Below are 16,905 nucleotides of genomic sequence, written 5' to 3'. Positions count from 1 at the left end.
CGATGGTTTGGAGAGTAAAATTCCAACCTAGTGTTAAAATTCGTGTATTGACGATTGTTTGACAAAAAGATTTCAACAAATAGTTAAAATTTGAATATTGACAGTAGTTTGAAGAAAAAAGTGCCCACCGAAAGTTAAAATTCGTACATTGACGGTAGTTTGACCAAAAAATTCAAACCGAGAGTTAAAATTCGTATACAGACGAAGGTTTGGAGATAAAAATTCCAACCTAGTTTTAAAATTCGTGTGTTGACGATTGTTTGACAAAAAGATTTCAACAAATAGTTAAAATTTGAATATTGACAGTAGTTTGAAGAAAAAAGTGCCCACCGAGAGTTAAAATTCCTACATTGACGGTAGCTTGATCAAAAAATTCCCATCGAGAGTTAAAATTCGTATATAAACGACGGTTTGGAGAAAAAAATTCCAACCTAGAGTTAAAATTCGTATATTGACGACTGTTCGACAAAAAGATTTCAACAAGTAATTAAAATTTGAATATTGACAGTAGTTTGAAGAAAAAAGTGCCCAGCGAGAGTTAAAATTCGTACATTGACGGTAGTTTGACCAAAAAATTCCCATCGAGAGTTAAAATTCATATACAGACGAAGGTTTGGAGAAAAAAACTCCAACCTAGTATTAAAATTTGTGTATTGACGATTGTTTGACAAAAAGAATTCAACAAATAGTTAAAATTCGAATATTGACAGTAGTTTGAAGAAAAAAGTGCCCACCGAGAGTTGGAATCCGTACATTGGCGATAGTTTGACCAAAAAATTCCAACCGAGAGATAAATTTCGTTTATAGACGATAGCTTGAAGAAAAGATCTCCAACGTAGAGTTAAACTTCGTATATTGACGACTGTTGGACAAAAAGATTTCAACATATAGTTAAAATTTGAATATTCACAGTAGTTTCAAGAAAAAAGTGCCCACCGAGACTTAAAATACCTACATTGACGGTAGTTTGATCAAAAAATTCCCATCGAGAGTTAAAATTCGTATATAGACGATGGTTTGGAGAGAAAAATACCAACCTAGTGTTAAAATTCGTGTATTGACGATTGTTCGACAAAAACATTTCAACAAATAGTTAAAATTTGAATATTGACAGTAGTTTGAAGAAAAAAGTGCCCACCGAGAGTTAGAATCCGTACATTGGCGATAGTTTGACCAAAAAATTCCAACCGAGAGATAAATTTCGTTTATAGACGATAGCTTGAAGAAAAGATCTCCAACGTAGAGTTAAACTTCGTATATTGACGACTGTTGGACAAAAAGATTTCAACATATAGTTAAAATTTGAATATTCACAGTAGTCTGAAGAAAAAAGTGCCCACCGAGAGTTAAAATTCCTACATTGACGGTAGTTTGATCAAAAAATTCCCATCGAGAGTTAAAATTCGTATATAGACGATGGTTTGGAGAGTAAAATTCCAACCTAGTGTTAAAATTCGTGTATTGACTATTGTTTGACAAAAAGATTTCAACAAATAGTTAAAATTTGAATATTGACAGTAGTTTGAAGAAAAAAGTGCCCACCGAGAGATAAAATTCGTACATTGACGGTAGTTTGACCAAAAAATTCCCATCGAGAGTTAACATTCGTATATAGACGATGGTTTGGAGAGAAAAATTCCAACTTAGTGTTAAAATTCGTGTATTGACGATTGTTTGACAAAAAGATTTCAACAAATAGTTAAAATTTGAATATTGACAGTAGTTTGAAGAAAAAAGTGCCCACCGAGAGTTAAAATCCGTACATTGGCGATAGTTTGACCAAAAAATTCCAACCGAGAGATAAATTTCGTTTATAGACGATAGCTTGAAGAAAAGATCTCCAACGTAGAGTTAAACTTCGTATATTGACGACTGTTGGACAAAAAGATTTCAACATATAGTTAAAATTTGAATATTCACAGTAGTTTCAAGAAAAAAGTGCCCACCCAGAGTTAAAATTCCTACATTGACGGTAGTTTGATCAAAAAATTCCCATCGAGAGTTAAAATTCGTATATAGACGATGGTTTGGAGAGATAAATACCAACCTAGTGTTAAAATTCTGTATTGACGATTGTTTGACAAAAAGATTTCAACATATAGTTAAAATTTGAATATTCACAGTAGTTTCAAGAAAAAAGTGCACACCGAGAGTTAAAATACCTACATTGACGGTAGTTTGATCAAAAAATTCCCATCGAGAGTTAAAATTCGTATATAGACGATGGTTTGGAGAGAAAAATACCAACCTAGTGTTAAAATTCGTGTATTGACGATTGTTCGACAAAAACATTTCAACAAATAGTTAAAATTTGAATATTGACAGTAGTTTGAAGAAAAAAGTGCCCACCGAGAGTTAAAATTCGTACATTGACGGTAGTTTCACCAAAAAATTCCCATCGAGAGTTAAAATTCGTATACAGACGAAGGTTTGGAGAAAAAAATTCCAACCTAGTATTAAAATTCGTGTGTTGACGATTGTTTGACAAAAAGATTTCAACAAATAGTTAAAATTTGAATATTGACAGTAGTTTGAAGAAAAATGTGCCCACCGAGAGTTAAAATTCCTACATTAACGGTAGTTTGACCAAAAAATTCCTATCGAGAGTTAAAATTCGTATACAGACGAAGGTTTGGAGAAAAAAACTCCATCCTAGTATTAAAATTCGTGTATTGACGATTGTTTGACAAAAAGATTTCAACAGATAGTTAAAATTTGAATATTGACAGTAGTTTGAAGAAAAAAGTTCCCACCGAGAGTTAGAATCCGTACATTGGCGATAGTTTGACCAAAAAATTCCAACCGAGAGATAAATTTCGTTTATAGACGATTGCTTGAAGAAAAGATCTCCAACGTAGAGTTAAACTTCGTATATTGACGACTGTTGGACAAAAAGATTTCAACAAATAGTTAAAATTTGAATATTGACAGTAGTTTGAAGAAAAATGTGCCCACCGAGAGTTAAAATTCGTACATTGACGGTAGTTTCACCAAAAAATTCCCATCGAGAGTTAAAATTCGTATACAGACGAAGGTTTGGAGAAAAAAATTCCAACCTAGTATAAAAATTCGTGTGTTGACGATTGTTTGACAAAAAGATTTCAACAGATAGTTAAAATTTGAATATTGACAGTAGTTTGAAGAAAAAAGTGCCCACCGAGAGTTAAAATCCGTACATTGGCGATAGTTTGAGCAAAAAATTCCAACCGAGAGATAAATTTCGTTTATAGACGATAGCTTGAAGAAAAGATCTCCAACGTAGAGCTAAACTTCGTATATTGACGACTGTTGGACAAAAAGATTTCAACATATAGTTAAAATTTGAATATTCACAGTAGTTTCAAGAAAAAAGTGCCCACCGAGAGTTACGAATTCCTACATTGACGGTAGTTTGATCAAAAAATTCCCATCGAGAGTTAACATTCGTATATAGACGATGGTTTGGAGAGAAAAATTCCAACCTAGTGTTAAAATTCGTGTATTGACGATTGTTTGACAAAAAGATTTCAACAGATAGTTAAAATTTGAATATTGACAGTAGTTTGAAGAAAAAAGTGCCCACAGAGAATTAAAATTCGTACATTGACGGTAGTTTCACCAAAAAATTCCCATCGAGAGTTAAAATTCGTATACAGACGAAGGTTTGGAGATAAAAATTCCAACCTAGTATTAAAATTCGTGTGTTGACGATTGTTTGACAAAAAGATTTCTACAAATAGCTAAAATTTGAATATTGACAGTAGTTTGAAGAAAAAAGTGCCCACCGAGAGTTAGAATCCGTACATTGGCGATAGTTTGACCAATAAATTCCAACCGAGAGATAAATTTCGTTTATGGACGATAGCTTGAATAAAGATCTCCAACGTAGAGTTAAACTTCGTATATTAACGACTGTTGGACAAAAAGATTTCAACATATAGTTAAAATTTGCATATTCACAGTAGTTTCAAGAAAAAAGTGCCCACGAAGAGTTAAAATTCCTACATTGACGGTAGTTTGATCAAAAAATTCCCATCGAGAGTTAAAATTCGTATATAGACGATGGTTTGGAGAGAAAAATTCCAACCTAGTGTTAAAATTCGTGTATTGACGATTGTTTGACAAAAAGATTTCAACATATAGTTAAAATTTGAATATTCACAGTAGTATCAAGAAAAATCTGCCCACCGAGAGTTAAAATTCCTACATTGACGGTAGTTTGATCAAAAAATTCCCATCGAGAGTTAAAATTCGTACATTGACGGTAGTTTCACCAAAAAATTCCCATCGAGAGTTAAAATTCGTATACAGACGAAGGTTTGGAGAAAAAAATTCCAACCTAGTATAAAAATTCGTGTGTTGACGATTGTTTGACAAAAAGATTTCAACAGATAGTTAAAATTTGAATATTGACAGTAGTTTGAAGAAAAAAGTGCCCACCGAGAGTTAAAATCCGTACATTGGCGATAGTTTGACCAAAAAATTCCAACCGAGAGATAAATTTCGTTTATAGACGATAGCTTGAAGAAAAGATCTCCAACGTAGAGCTAAACTTCGTATATTGACGACTGTTGGACAAAAAGATTTCAACATATAGTTAAAATTTGAATATTCACAGTAGTTTCAAGAAAAAAGTGCCCACCGAGAGTTACGAATTCCTACATTGACGGTAGTTTGATCAAAAAATTCCCATCGAGAGTTAACATTCGTATATAGACGATGGTTTGGAGAGTAAAATTCCAACCTAGTGTTAAAATTCGTGTATTGACGATTGTTTGACAAAAAGATTTCAACAAATAGTTAAAATTTGAATATTGACAGTAGTTTGAAGAAAAAAGTGCCCACCGAAAGTTAAAATTCGTACATTGACGGTAGTTTGACCAAAAAATTCAAACCGAGAGTTAAAATTCGTATACAGACGAAGGTTTGGAGATAAAAATTCCAACCTAGTTTTAAAATTCGTGTGTTGACGATTGTTTGACAAAAAGATTTCAACAAATAGTTAAAATTTGAATATTGACAGTAGTTTGAAGAAAAAAGTGCCCACCGAGAGTTAAAATTCCTACATTGACGGTAGCTTGATCAAAAAATTCCCATCGAGAGTTAAAATTCGTATATAAACGACGGTTTGGAGAAAAAAATTCCAACCTAGAGTTAAAATTCGTATATTGACGACTGTTCGACAAAAAGATTTCAACAAGTAATTAAAATTTGAATATTGACAGTAGTTTGAAGAAAAAAGTGCCCAGCGAGAGTTAAAATTCGTACATTGACGGTAGTTTGACCAAAAAATTCCCATCGAGAGTTAAAATTCATATACAGACGAAGGTTTGGAGAAAAAAACTCCAACCTAGTATTAAAATTTGTGTATTGACGATTGTTTGACAAAAAGAATTCAACAAATAGTTAAAATTCGAATATTGACAGTAGTTTGAAGAAAAAAGTGCCCACCGAGAGTTGGAATCCGTACATTGGCGATAGTTTGACCAAAAAATTCCAACCGAGAGATAAATTTCGTTTATAGACGATAGCTTGAAGAAAAGATCTCCAACGTAGAGTTAAACTTCGTATATTGACGACTGTTGGACAAAAAGATTTCAACATATAGTTAAAATTTGAATATTCACAGTAGTCTGAAGAAAAAAGTGCCCACCGAGAGTTAAAATTCCTACATTGACGGTAGTTTGATCAAAAAATTCCCATCGAGAGTTAAAATTCGTATATAGACGATGGTTTGGAGAGTAAAATTCCAACCTAGTGTTAAAATTCGTGTATTGACGATTGTTTGACAAAAAGATTTCAACAAATAGTTAAAATTTGAATATTGACAGTAGTTTGAAGAAAAAAGTGCCCACCGAAAGCTAAAATTCGTACATTGACGGTAGTTTGACCAAAAAATTCAAACCGAGAGTTAAAATTCGTATACAGACGAAGGTTTGGAGATAAAAATTCCAACCTAGTTTTAAAATTCGTGTGTTGACGATTGTTTGACAAAAAGATTTCAACAGATAGTTAAAATTTGAATATTCACAGTAGTATGAAGAAAAAAGTGCCCACCAAGAGTTAAAATTCCTACATTGACGGTAGTTTGATCAAAAAATTCCCATCGAGAGTTAACATTCGTATATAGACGATGGTTTGGAGGGAAAAATTCCAATCTAGTGTTAAAATTCGTGTATTGACGACTGTTTGACAAAAAGATTTCAACAAATAGTTAAAATTTGAATATTGACAGTAGTTTGAAGAAAAATGTGCCCACCGAGAGTTAAAATTCCTACATTAACGGTAGTTTGACCAAAAAATTCCTATCGAGAGTTAAAATTCGTATACAGACGAAGGTTTGGAGAAAAAAACTCCAACCTAGTATTAAAATTCGTGTATTGACGATTGTTCGACAAAAAGATTTTAACAAATAGTTAAAATTTGAATATTGACAGTAGTTTGAAGAAAAAAGTGCCCACCGAGAGATAAAATTCGTACATTGACGGTAGTTTGACCAAAAAATTCCAACCGAGAGATAAATTTCGTTTATAGACGATAGCTTGAAGAAAAGATCTCCAACGTAGAGCTAAACTTCGTATATTGACGACTGTTGGACAAAAAGATTTCAACATATAGTTAAAATTTGAATATTCACAGTAGTTTCAAGAAAAAAGTGCCCACCGAGAGTTACGAATTCCTACATTGACGGTAGTTTGATCAAAAAATTCCCATCGAGAGTTAACATTCGTATATAGACGATGGTTTGGAGAGAAAAATTCCAACCTAGCGTTAAAATTCGTGTATTGACGATTGTTTGACAAAAAGATTTCAACAGATAGTTAAAATTTGAATATTGACAGTAGTTTGAAGAAAAAAGTGCCCACCGAGAGTTAGAATCCGTACATTGGCGATAGTTTGACCAATAAATTCCAACCGAGAGATAAATTTCGTTTATAGACGATAGCTTGAAGAAAAGATCTCCAACGTAGAGTTAAACTTCGTATATTAACGACTGTTGGACAAAAAGATTTCAACATATAGTTAAAATTTGAATATTCACAGTAGTTTCAAGAAAAAAGTGCCCACGAAGAGTTAAAATTCGTACATTGACGGTAGTTTGATCAAAAAATTCCCATCGAGAGTTAAAATTCGTATATAGACGATGGTTTGGAGAGAAAAATTCCAACCTAGTGTTAAAATTCGTGTATTGACGATTGTTTGACAAAAAGATTTCAACATATAGTTAAAATTTGAATATTCACAGTAGTATCAAGAAAAATGTGCCCACCGAGAGTTAAAATTCCTACATTGACGGTAGTTTGATCAAAAAATTCCCATCGAGAGTTAAAATTCGTAGATAGACGACGGTTTGGAGAAAAAAATTCCAACCTAGAGTTAAAATTCGTATATTGACGACTGTTCGACAAAAAGATTTCAACAAATAGTTAAAATTTGAATATTGACAGTAGTTTGAAGAAAAAAGTGCCCACCGAGAGATAAAATTCGTACATTGACGGTAGTTCGACCAAAAAATTCCCATCGAGAGCTAATATTCGTATATAAACGACGGTTTCGAGAAAAAAATTCTACCTAGAGCTAAAATTGGTATATTGACGACTGTTCGACAAAAAGATTTCAACAAATGGTTAAAATTTGAATATTGACAGTAGTTTGAAGAAGAAAGTGCCCACCGAGAGTTAAAATTCGTACATTGATGGTAGTTTCACCAAAAAATTCCTATCGAGAGTTAAAATTCGTATACAGACGAAGGTTTGGAGAAAGAAATTCCAACCTAGTATTAAAATTCGTGTGTTGACGATTGTTTGACAAAAATATTTCAACAAATAGTTAAAATTTGAATATCGACAGTAGTTTGAAGAAAAATGTGCCCACCGAGAGTTAAAATTACTACATTAACGGTAGTTTGACCAAAAAATTCCTATCGAGAGTTAAAATTCGTATACAGACGAAGGTTTGGAGAAAAAAACTCCAGCCTAGTATTAAAATTCGTGTATTGACGATTGTTTGACAAAAAGATTTCAACAGATAGTTAAAATTTGAATATTGACAGTAGTTTGAAGAAAAAAGTGCCCACCGAGAGTTAAAATCCGTACATTAGCGATAGTTTGACCAAAAAATTCCAACCGAGAGATAAATTTCGTTTATAGACGATAGCTTGAAGAAAAGATCTCCAGCGTAGAGTTAAACTTCGTATATTGACGACTGTTGGACAAAAAGATTTCAACATATAGTTAAAATTTGAATATTCACAGTAGTATCAAGAAAAAAGTGCCCTCCGAGAGTTAAAATTCCTACATTGACTGTAGTTTGACCAAAAAATTCCCATCGAGAGCTAAAATTCGTATATAAACGACGGTTTGGAGAAAAAAATTCCAACCTAGAGTTAAAATTCGTATATTAACGACTATTCGACAAAAAGATTTCAACAAATAGTTAAAATTTGAATATTGACAGTAGTTTGAAGAAAAAAGTGCCCACCGAGAGTTAGAATCCGTACATTGGCGATAGTTTGACCAATAAATTCCAACCGAGAGATAAATTTCGTTTATAGACGATAGCTTGAAGAAAAGATCTCCAACGTAGAGTTAAACTTCGTATATTAACGACTGTTGGACAAAAAGATTTCAACATATAGTTAAAATTTGAATATTCACAGTAGTTTCAAGAAAAAAGTGCCCACGAAGAGTTAAAATTCCTACATTGACGGTAGTTTGATCAAAAAATTCCCATCGAGAGTTAAAATTCGTATATAGACGATGGTTTGGAGAGAAAAATTCCAACCTAGTGTTAAAATTCGTGTATTGACGATTGTATGACAAAAAGATTTCAACAGATAGTTAAAATTTGAATATTCACAGTAGTATGAAGAAAAAAGTGCCCACCAAGAGTTAAAATTCCTACATTGACGGTAGTTTGACCAAAAAATTCCCATCGAGAGTTCAAATTCGTATACAGACGAAGGTTTGGAGATAAAAATTCCAACCTAGTATTAAAATTCGTGTGTTGACGATTGTTTGACATAAAGATTTCAACAAAAAGTTAAAATTTGAATATTCACAGTAGTATCAAGAAAAAAGTGCCCTCCGAGAGTTAAAATTCCTACATTAACGGTAGTTTGACCAAAAAATTCCCATCGAGAGTTAAAATTCGTATATAGATGATGGTTTGGAGAGAAAAATTCCAACCTAGTGTTAAAATTCGTGTATTGACGATTGTATGACAAAAAGATTTCAACAGATAGTTAAAATTTGAATATTCACAGTAGTATCAAGAAAAAAGTGCCCACCAAGAGTTAAAATTCCTACATTGACGGTAGTTTGATCAAAAAATTCCCATCGAGAGTTAACATTCGTATATAGACGATGGTTTGGAGGGAAAAATTCCAACCTAGTATTAAAATTCGTGTATTGACGATTGTTCGACAAAAAGATTTTAACAAATAGTTAAAATTTGAATATTGACAGTAGTTTGAAGAAAAAAGTGCCCACCGAGAGATAAAATTCGTACATTGACGGTAGTTTGACCAAAAAATTCCAACCGAGAGATAAATTTCGTTTATAGACGATAGCTTGAAGAAAAGATCTCCAACGTAGAGTTAAACTTTGTATATTGACGACTGTTGGACAAAAAGATTTCAACATATAGTTAAAATTTGAATATTGACAGTAGTTTGAAGAAAAAAGTGCCCACCGAGAGATAAAATTCGTACATTGACGGTAGTTTGACCAAAAAATTCCAACCGAGAGATAAATTTCGTTTATAGACGATAGCTTGAAGAAAAGATCTCCAACGTAGAGTTAAACTTTGTATATTGACGACTGTTGGACAAAAAGATTTCAACATATAATTAAAATTTGAATATTCACAGTAGTATCAAGAAAAAAGTGCCCACCGAGAGTTAAAATTACTACATTGACGGTAGTTTGATCAAAAAATTCCCATCGAGAGTTAACATTCGTATATAGACGATGGTTTGGAGAGAAAAATTCCAACCTAGTGTTAAAATTCGTGTATTGACTATTGTTTGACAAAAAGATTTCAACAAATAGTTAAAATTTGAATATTGACAGTAGTTTGAAGAAAAAAGTGCCCACCGAGAGATAAAATTCGTACATTGACGGTAGTTTGACCAAAAAATTCCCATCGAGAGTTAACATTCGTATATAGACGATGGTTTGGAGAGAAAAATTCCAACTTAGTGTTAAAATTCGTGTATTGACGATTGTTTGACAAAAAGATTTCAACAAATAGTTAAAATTTGAATATTGACAGTAGTTTGAAGAAAAAAGTGCCCACCGAGAGTTAAAATCCGTACATTGGCGATAGTTTGACCAAAAAATTCCAACCGAGAGATAAATTTCGTTTATAGACGATAGCTTGAAGAAAAGATCTCCAACGTAGAGTTAAACTTCGTATATTGACGACTGTTGGACAAAAAGATTTCAACATATAGTTAATATTTGAATATTCACAGTAGTTTCAAGAAAAAAGTGCTCACCGAGAGTTAAAATTCCTACATTGACGGTAGTTTGATCAAAAAATTCCCATCGAGAGTTAACATTCGTATATAGACGATGGTTTGGAAAGAAAAATTCCAACCTAGTGTTAAAATTCGTGTATTGACGATTGTTTGACAAAAAGATTTCAACAAATAGTTAAAATTTGAATATTGACAGTAGTTTGAAGAAAAAAGTGCCCACCGAGAGATAAAATTCGTACATTGACGGTAGTTTGACCAAAAAATTCCCATCGAGAGTTAACATTCGTATATAGACGATGGTTTGGAGAGAAAAATTCCAACCTAGTGTTAAAATTCGTGTATTGACGATTGTTTGACAAAAAGATTTCAACAAATAGTTAAAATTTGAATATTGACAGTAGTTTGAAGAAAAAAGTGCCCACCGAGAGTTAAAATCCGTACATTGGCGATAGTTTGACCAAAAAATTCCAACCGAGAGATAAATTTCGTTTATAGACGATAGCTTGAAGAAAAGATCTCCAACGTAGAGTTAAACTTCGTATATTGACGACTGTTGGACAAAAAGATTTCAACATATAGTTAAAATTTGAATATTCACAGTAGTTTCAAGAAAAAAGTGCCCACCGAGAGTTAAAATTCCTACACTGACGGTAGTTTGATCAAAAAATTCCCATCGAGAGTTAACATTCGTATATAGACGATGGTTTGGAGAGAAAAATTCCAACCTAGTGTTAAAATTCGTGTATTGACGATTGTTTGACAAAAAGATTTCAACAAATAGTTAAAATTCGAATATTGACAGTAGTTTGAAGAAAAAAGTGCCCACCGAGAGTTAAAATTCGTACATTGACGGTAGTTTCATCAAAAAATTCCCATCGAGAGTTCAAATTCGTATACAGACGAAGGTTTGGAGATAAAAATTCCAACCTAGTATTAAAATTCGTGTGTTGACGATTGTTTGACATAAAGATTTCAACAAAAAGTTAAAATTTGAATATTCACAGTAGTATCAAGAAAAAAGTGCCCTCCGAGAGTTAAAATTCCTACATTAACGGTAGCTTGACCAAAAAATTCCCATCGAGAGTTAAAATTCGTATATAGATGATAGTTTGGAGAGAAAAATTCCAACCTAGTGTTAAAATTCGTGTATTGACGATTGTATGACAAAAAGATTTCAACAAATAGTTAAAATTTGAATATTGACAGTAGTTTGAAGAAAAATGTGCCCACCGAGAGTTAAAATTCCTACATTAACGGTAGTTTCACCAAAAAATTCCCATCGAGAGTTAAAATTCGTATACAGACGAAGGTTTGGAGAAAGAAATTCCAACCTAGTATTAAAATTCGTGTGTTGACGATTGTTTGACAAAAGGAATTCAACAAATAGTTAAAATTTGAATATTGACAGTAGTTTGAAGAAAAATGTGCCCACCGAGAGATAAAATTCCTACATTAACGGTAGTTTGACCAAAAAATTCCTATCGAGAGTTAAAATTCGTATACAGACGAAGGTTTGGAGAAAAAAACTCCAGCCTAGTATTGAAATTCGTGTATTGACGATTGTTTGACAAAAAGATTTCAACAGATAGTTAAAATTTGAATATTGACAGTAGTTTGAAGAAAAAAGTGCCCACCGAGAGTTAAAATCCGTACATTAGCGATAGTTTGACCAAAAAATTCCAACCGAGAGATAAATTTCGTTTATAGACGATAGCTTGAAGAAAAGATCTCCAGCGTAGAGTTAAACTTCGTATATTGACGACTGTTGGACAAAAAGATTTCAACATATAGTTAAAATTTGAATATTCACAGTAGTATCAAGAAAAAAGTGCCCTCCGAGAGTTAAAATTCCTACATTGACTGTAGTTTGACCAAAAAATTCACATCGAGAGCTAAAATTCGTATATAAACGACGGTTTGGAGAAAAAAATTCCAACCTAGAGTTAAAATTCGTATATTAACGACTATTCGACAAAAAGATTTCAACAAATTGTTAAAATTTGAATATTGACTGTAGTTTGAAGAAAAAAGTGCCCACCGAGAGTTAAAATTCCTACATTGACGGTAGTTTGATCAAAAAATTCCCATCGAGAGTTAAAATTCGTATATAGACGATGGTTTGGAGAGAAAAATTCCAACCTAGTGTTAAAATTCGTGTATTGACGATTGTATGACAAAAAGATTTCAACAGATAGTTAAAATTTGAATATTCACAGTAGTATGAAGAAAAAAGTGCCCACCAAGAGTTAAAATTCCTACATTGACGGTAGTTTGACCAAAAAATTCCCATCGAGAGTTAAAATTCGTATACAGACGAAGGTTTGGAGAAAAAAACTCCAACCTAGTATTAAAATTCGTGTATTGACGATTGTTTGACAAAAAGAATTCAACAAATAGTTAAAATTTGAATATTGACAGTAGTTTGAAGAAAAAAGTGCCCACCGAGAGTTAAAATTCGTACATTGACGGTAGTTTCACCAAAAAATTCCCATCGAGAGTTAAAATTCGTATACAGACGAAGGTTTGGAGATAGAAATTCCAACCTAGTATTAAAATTCGTGTGTTGACGATTGTTTGACAAAAAGATTTCAACAAAAAGTTAAAATTTGAATATTCACAGTAGTATCAAGAAAAAAGTGCCCTCCGAGAGTTAAAATTCCTACATTAACGGTAGTTTGACCAAAAAATTCCCATCGAGAGCTAAAATTCGTATATAAACGACGGTTTGGAGAAAAAAATTCCAACCTAGAGTTAAAATTCGTATATTAACGACTATTCGACAAAAAGATTTCAACAAATAGTTAAAATTTGAATATTGACAGTAGTTTGAAGAAAAAAGTGCCCACCGAGACATAAAATTCGTACATTGACGGTAGTTTGACCAAAAAATTCCCATCGAGAGCTAAAATTCGTATATAAACGACGGTTTGGAGAAAAAAATTCTACCTAGAGTTAAAATTGGTATATTGACGACTGTTCGACAAAAAGATTTCAACAAATAGTTAAAATTTGAATATTGACAGTAGTTTGAAGAAAAAAGTGCCCACCGAGAGTTAAAATTCGTACATTGACGGTAGTTTCACCAAAAAATTCCCATCGAGAGTTAAAATTCGTATACAGACGAAGGTTTGGAGAAAGAAATTCCAACCTAGTATTAAAATTCGTGTGTTGACGATTGTTTGACAAAAGGATTTCAACAAATAGTTAAAATTTGAATATTGACAGTAGTTTGAAGAAAAATGTGCCCACCGAGAGTTAAAATTCCTACATTAACGGTAGTTTGACCAAAAAATTCCTATCGAGAGTTAAAATTCGTATACAGACGAAGGTTTGGAGAAAAAAAACTCCAACCTAGTATTAAAATTCGTGTATTGACGATTGTTTGACAAAAAGAATTCAACAAATAGTTAAAATTTGAATATTGACAGTAGTTTGAAGAAAAAAGTGCCCACCGAGAGTTAGAATCCGTACATTGGCGATAGTTTGACCAAAAAATTCCCATCGAGAGTTAAAATTGGTATACAGACGAAGGTTTGGAGAGAAAAATTCCAACCTAGTGTTAAAATTCGTGTATTGACGATTGTTTGACAAAAAGATTTCAACAAATATTTAAAATTTGAATATTGACAGTAGTTTGAAGAAAAAAGTGCCCACCGAGAGTTAAAATTCGTACATTGACGGTAGTTTCACCAAAAAATTCCCATCGAGAGTTAAAATTCGTATACAGACGAAGGTTTGGAGAAAGAAATTCCAACCTAGTATTAAAATTCGTGTGTTGACGATTGTTTGACAAAAAGATTTCAACAAATAGTTAAAATTTGAATATTGACAGTAGTTTGAAGAAAAATGTGCCCACCGAGAGTTAAAATTCCTACATTAACGGTAGTTTGACCAAAAAATTCCTATCGAGAGTTAAAATTCGTATACAGACGAAGGTTTGGAGAAAAAAACTCCAACCTAGTATAAGAATTCGTGTGTTGACGATTGTTTGACAAAAAGATTTCAACAAATAGTTAAAATTTGAATATTGAGAGTAGTTTGAAGAAAAAAGTGCCCACCGAGAGTTAAAATTCCTACATTAACCGTAGTTTGACCAAAAAATTCCCATCGAGAGTTAAAATTCGTATACAGACGATGGTTTGGAGAAAAAAACTCCAGCCTAGTATTAAAATTCGTGTATTGACGATTGTTTGACAAAAAGATTTCAACAGATAGTTAAAATTTGAATATTGACAGTAGTTTGAAGAAAAAAGTGCCCACCGAGAGTTAAAATCCGTACATTGGCGATAGTTTGACCAAAAAATTCCAACCGAGAGATAAATTTCGTTTATAGACGATAGCTTGAAGAAAGGATCTCCAACGTAGAGTTAAACTTCGTATATTGACGACTGTTGGACAAAAAGATTTCAACATATAGTTAAAATTTGAATATTCACAGTAGTATCAAGAAAAAAGTGCCCACCGAGAGTTAAAATTCCTACATTGACGGTAGTTTGATCAAAAAATTCCCATCGAGAGTTAACATTCGTATATAGACGATGGTTTGGAGAGAAAAATTCCAACCTAGTGTTAAAATTCGTGTATTGACTATTGTTTGACAAAAAGATTTCAACAAATAGTTAAAATTTGAATATTGACAGTAGTTTGAAGAAAAAAGTGCCCACCGAGAGATAAAATTCGTACATTGACGGTAGTTTGACCAAAAAATTCCCATCGAGAGTTAACATTCGTATATAGACGATGGTTTGGAGAGAAAAATTCCAACCTAGTGTTAAAATTCGTGTATTGACGATTGTTTGACAAAAAGATTTCAACAAATAGTTAAAATTTGAATATTGACAGTAGTTTGAAGAAAAAAGTGCCCACCGAGAGTTAAAATCCGTACATTGGCGATAGTTTGACCAAAAAATTCCAACCGAGAGATAAATTTCGTTTATAGACGATAGCTTGAAGAAAAGATCTCCAACGTAGAGTTAAACTTCGTATATTGACGACTGTTGGACAAAAAGATTTCAACATATAGTTAAAATTTGAATATTCACAGTAGTTTCAAGAAAAAAGTGCCCACCGAGAGTTAAAATTCCTACATTGACGGTAGTTTGATCAAAAAATTCCCATCGAGAGTTAACATTCGTATATAGACGATGGTTTGGAGAGAAAAATTCCAACCTAGTGTCAAATTCGTGTATTGACGATTGTTTGACAAAAAGATTTCAACAAATAGTTAAAATTTGAATATTGACAGTAGTTTGAAGAAAAAAGTGCCCACCGAGAGATAAAATTCGTACATTGACGGTAGTTCGACCAAAAAATTCCCATCGAGAGCCAATATTCGTATATAAACGACGGTTTCGAGAAAAAAATTCTACCTAGAGTTAAAATTGGTATATTGACGACTGTTCGACAAAAAGATTTCAACAAATGGTTAAAATTTGAATATTGACAGTAGTTTGAAGAAAAAAGTGCCCACCGAGAGTTAAAATTCGTACATTGACGGTAGTTTCACCAAAAAATTCCCATCGAGTGTTAAAATTCGTATACAGACGAAGGTTTGGAGAAAGAAATTCCAACCTAGTATTAAAATTCGTGTGTTGACGATTGTTTGACAAAAAGATTTCAACAAATAGTTAAAATTTGAATATTGACAGTAGTTTGAAGAAAAAAGTGCCCACCGAGAGTTAAAATCCGTACATTGGCGATAGTTTGACCAAAAAATTCCAACCGAGAGATAAATTTCGTTTATAGACGATAGCTTGAAGAAAAGATCTCCAACGTAGAGTTAAACTTCGTATATTGACGACTGTTGGACAAAAAGATTTCAACATATAGTTAAAATTTGAATATTCACAGTAGTTTCAAGAAAAAAGTGCCCACCGAGAGTTAAAATTCCTACACTGACGGTAGTTTGATCAAAAAATTCCCATCGAGAGTTAACATTCGTATATAGACGATGGTTTGGAGAGAAAAATTCCAACCTAGTGTTAAAATTCGTGTATTGACGATTGTTTGACAAAAAGATTTCAACAAATAGTTAAAATTCGAATATTGACAGTAGTTTGAAGAAAAAAGTGCCCACCGAGAGATAAAATTCGTACATTGACGGTAGTTCGACCAAAAAATTCCCATCGAGAGCCAATATTCGTATATAAACGACGGTTTCGAGAAAAAAATTCTACCTAGAGTTAAAATTGGTATATTGACGACTGTTCGACAAAAAGATTTCAACAAATGGTTAAAATTTGAATATTCACAGTAGTATGAAGAAAAAAGTGCCCACCAAGAGTTAAAATTCCTACATTGACGGTAGTTTGACCAAAAAATTCCCATCGAGAGTTAAAATTCGTATACAGACGAAGGTTTGGAGAAAAAAACTCCAACCTAGTATTAAAATTCGTGTATTGACGATTGTTTGACAAAAAGAATTCAACAAATAGTTAAAATTT

This window comes from Xylocopa sonorina, unplaced genomic scaffold, assembly GCF_050948175.1.
Source record: "Xylocopa sonorina isolate GNS202 unplaced genomic scaffold, iyXylSono1_principal scaffold0080, whole genome shotgun sequence".
Lineage (NCBI taxonomy): Eukaryota > Metazoa > Arthropoda > Insecta > Hymenoptera > Apidae > Xylocopa > Xylocopa sonorina.
Note: the sequence above shows the minus strand (reverse complement) of the source record.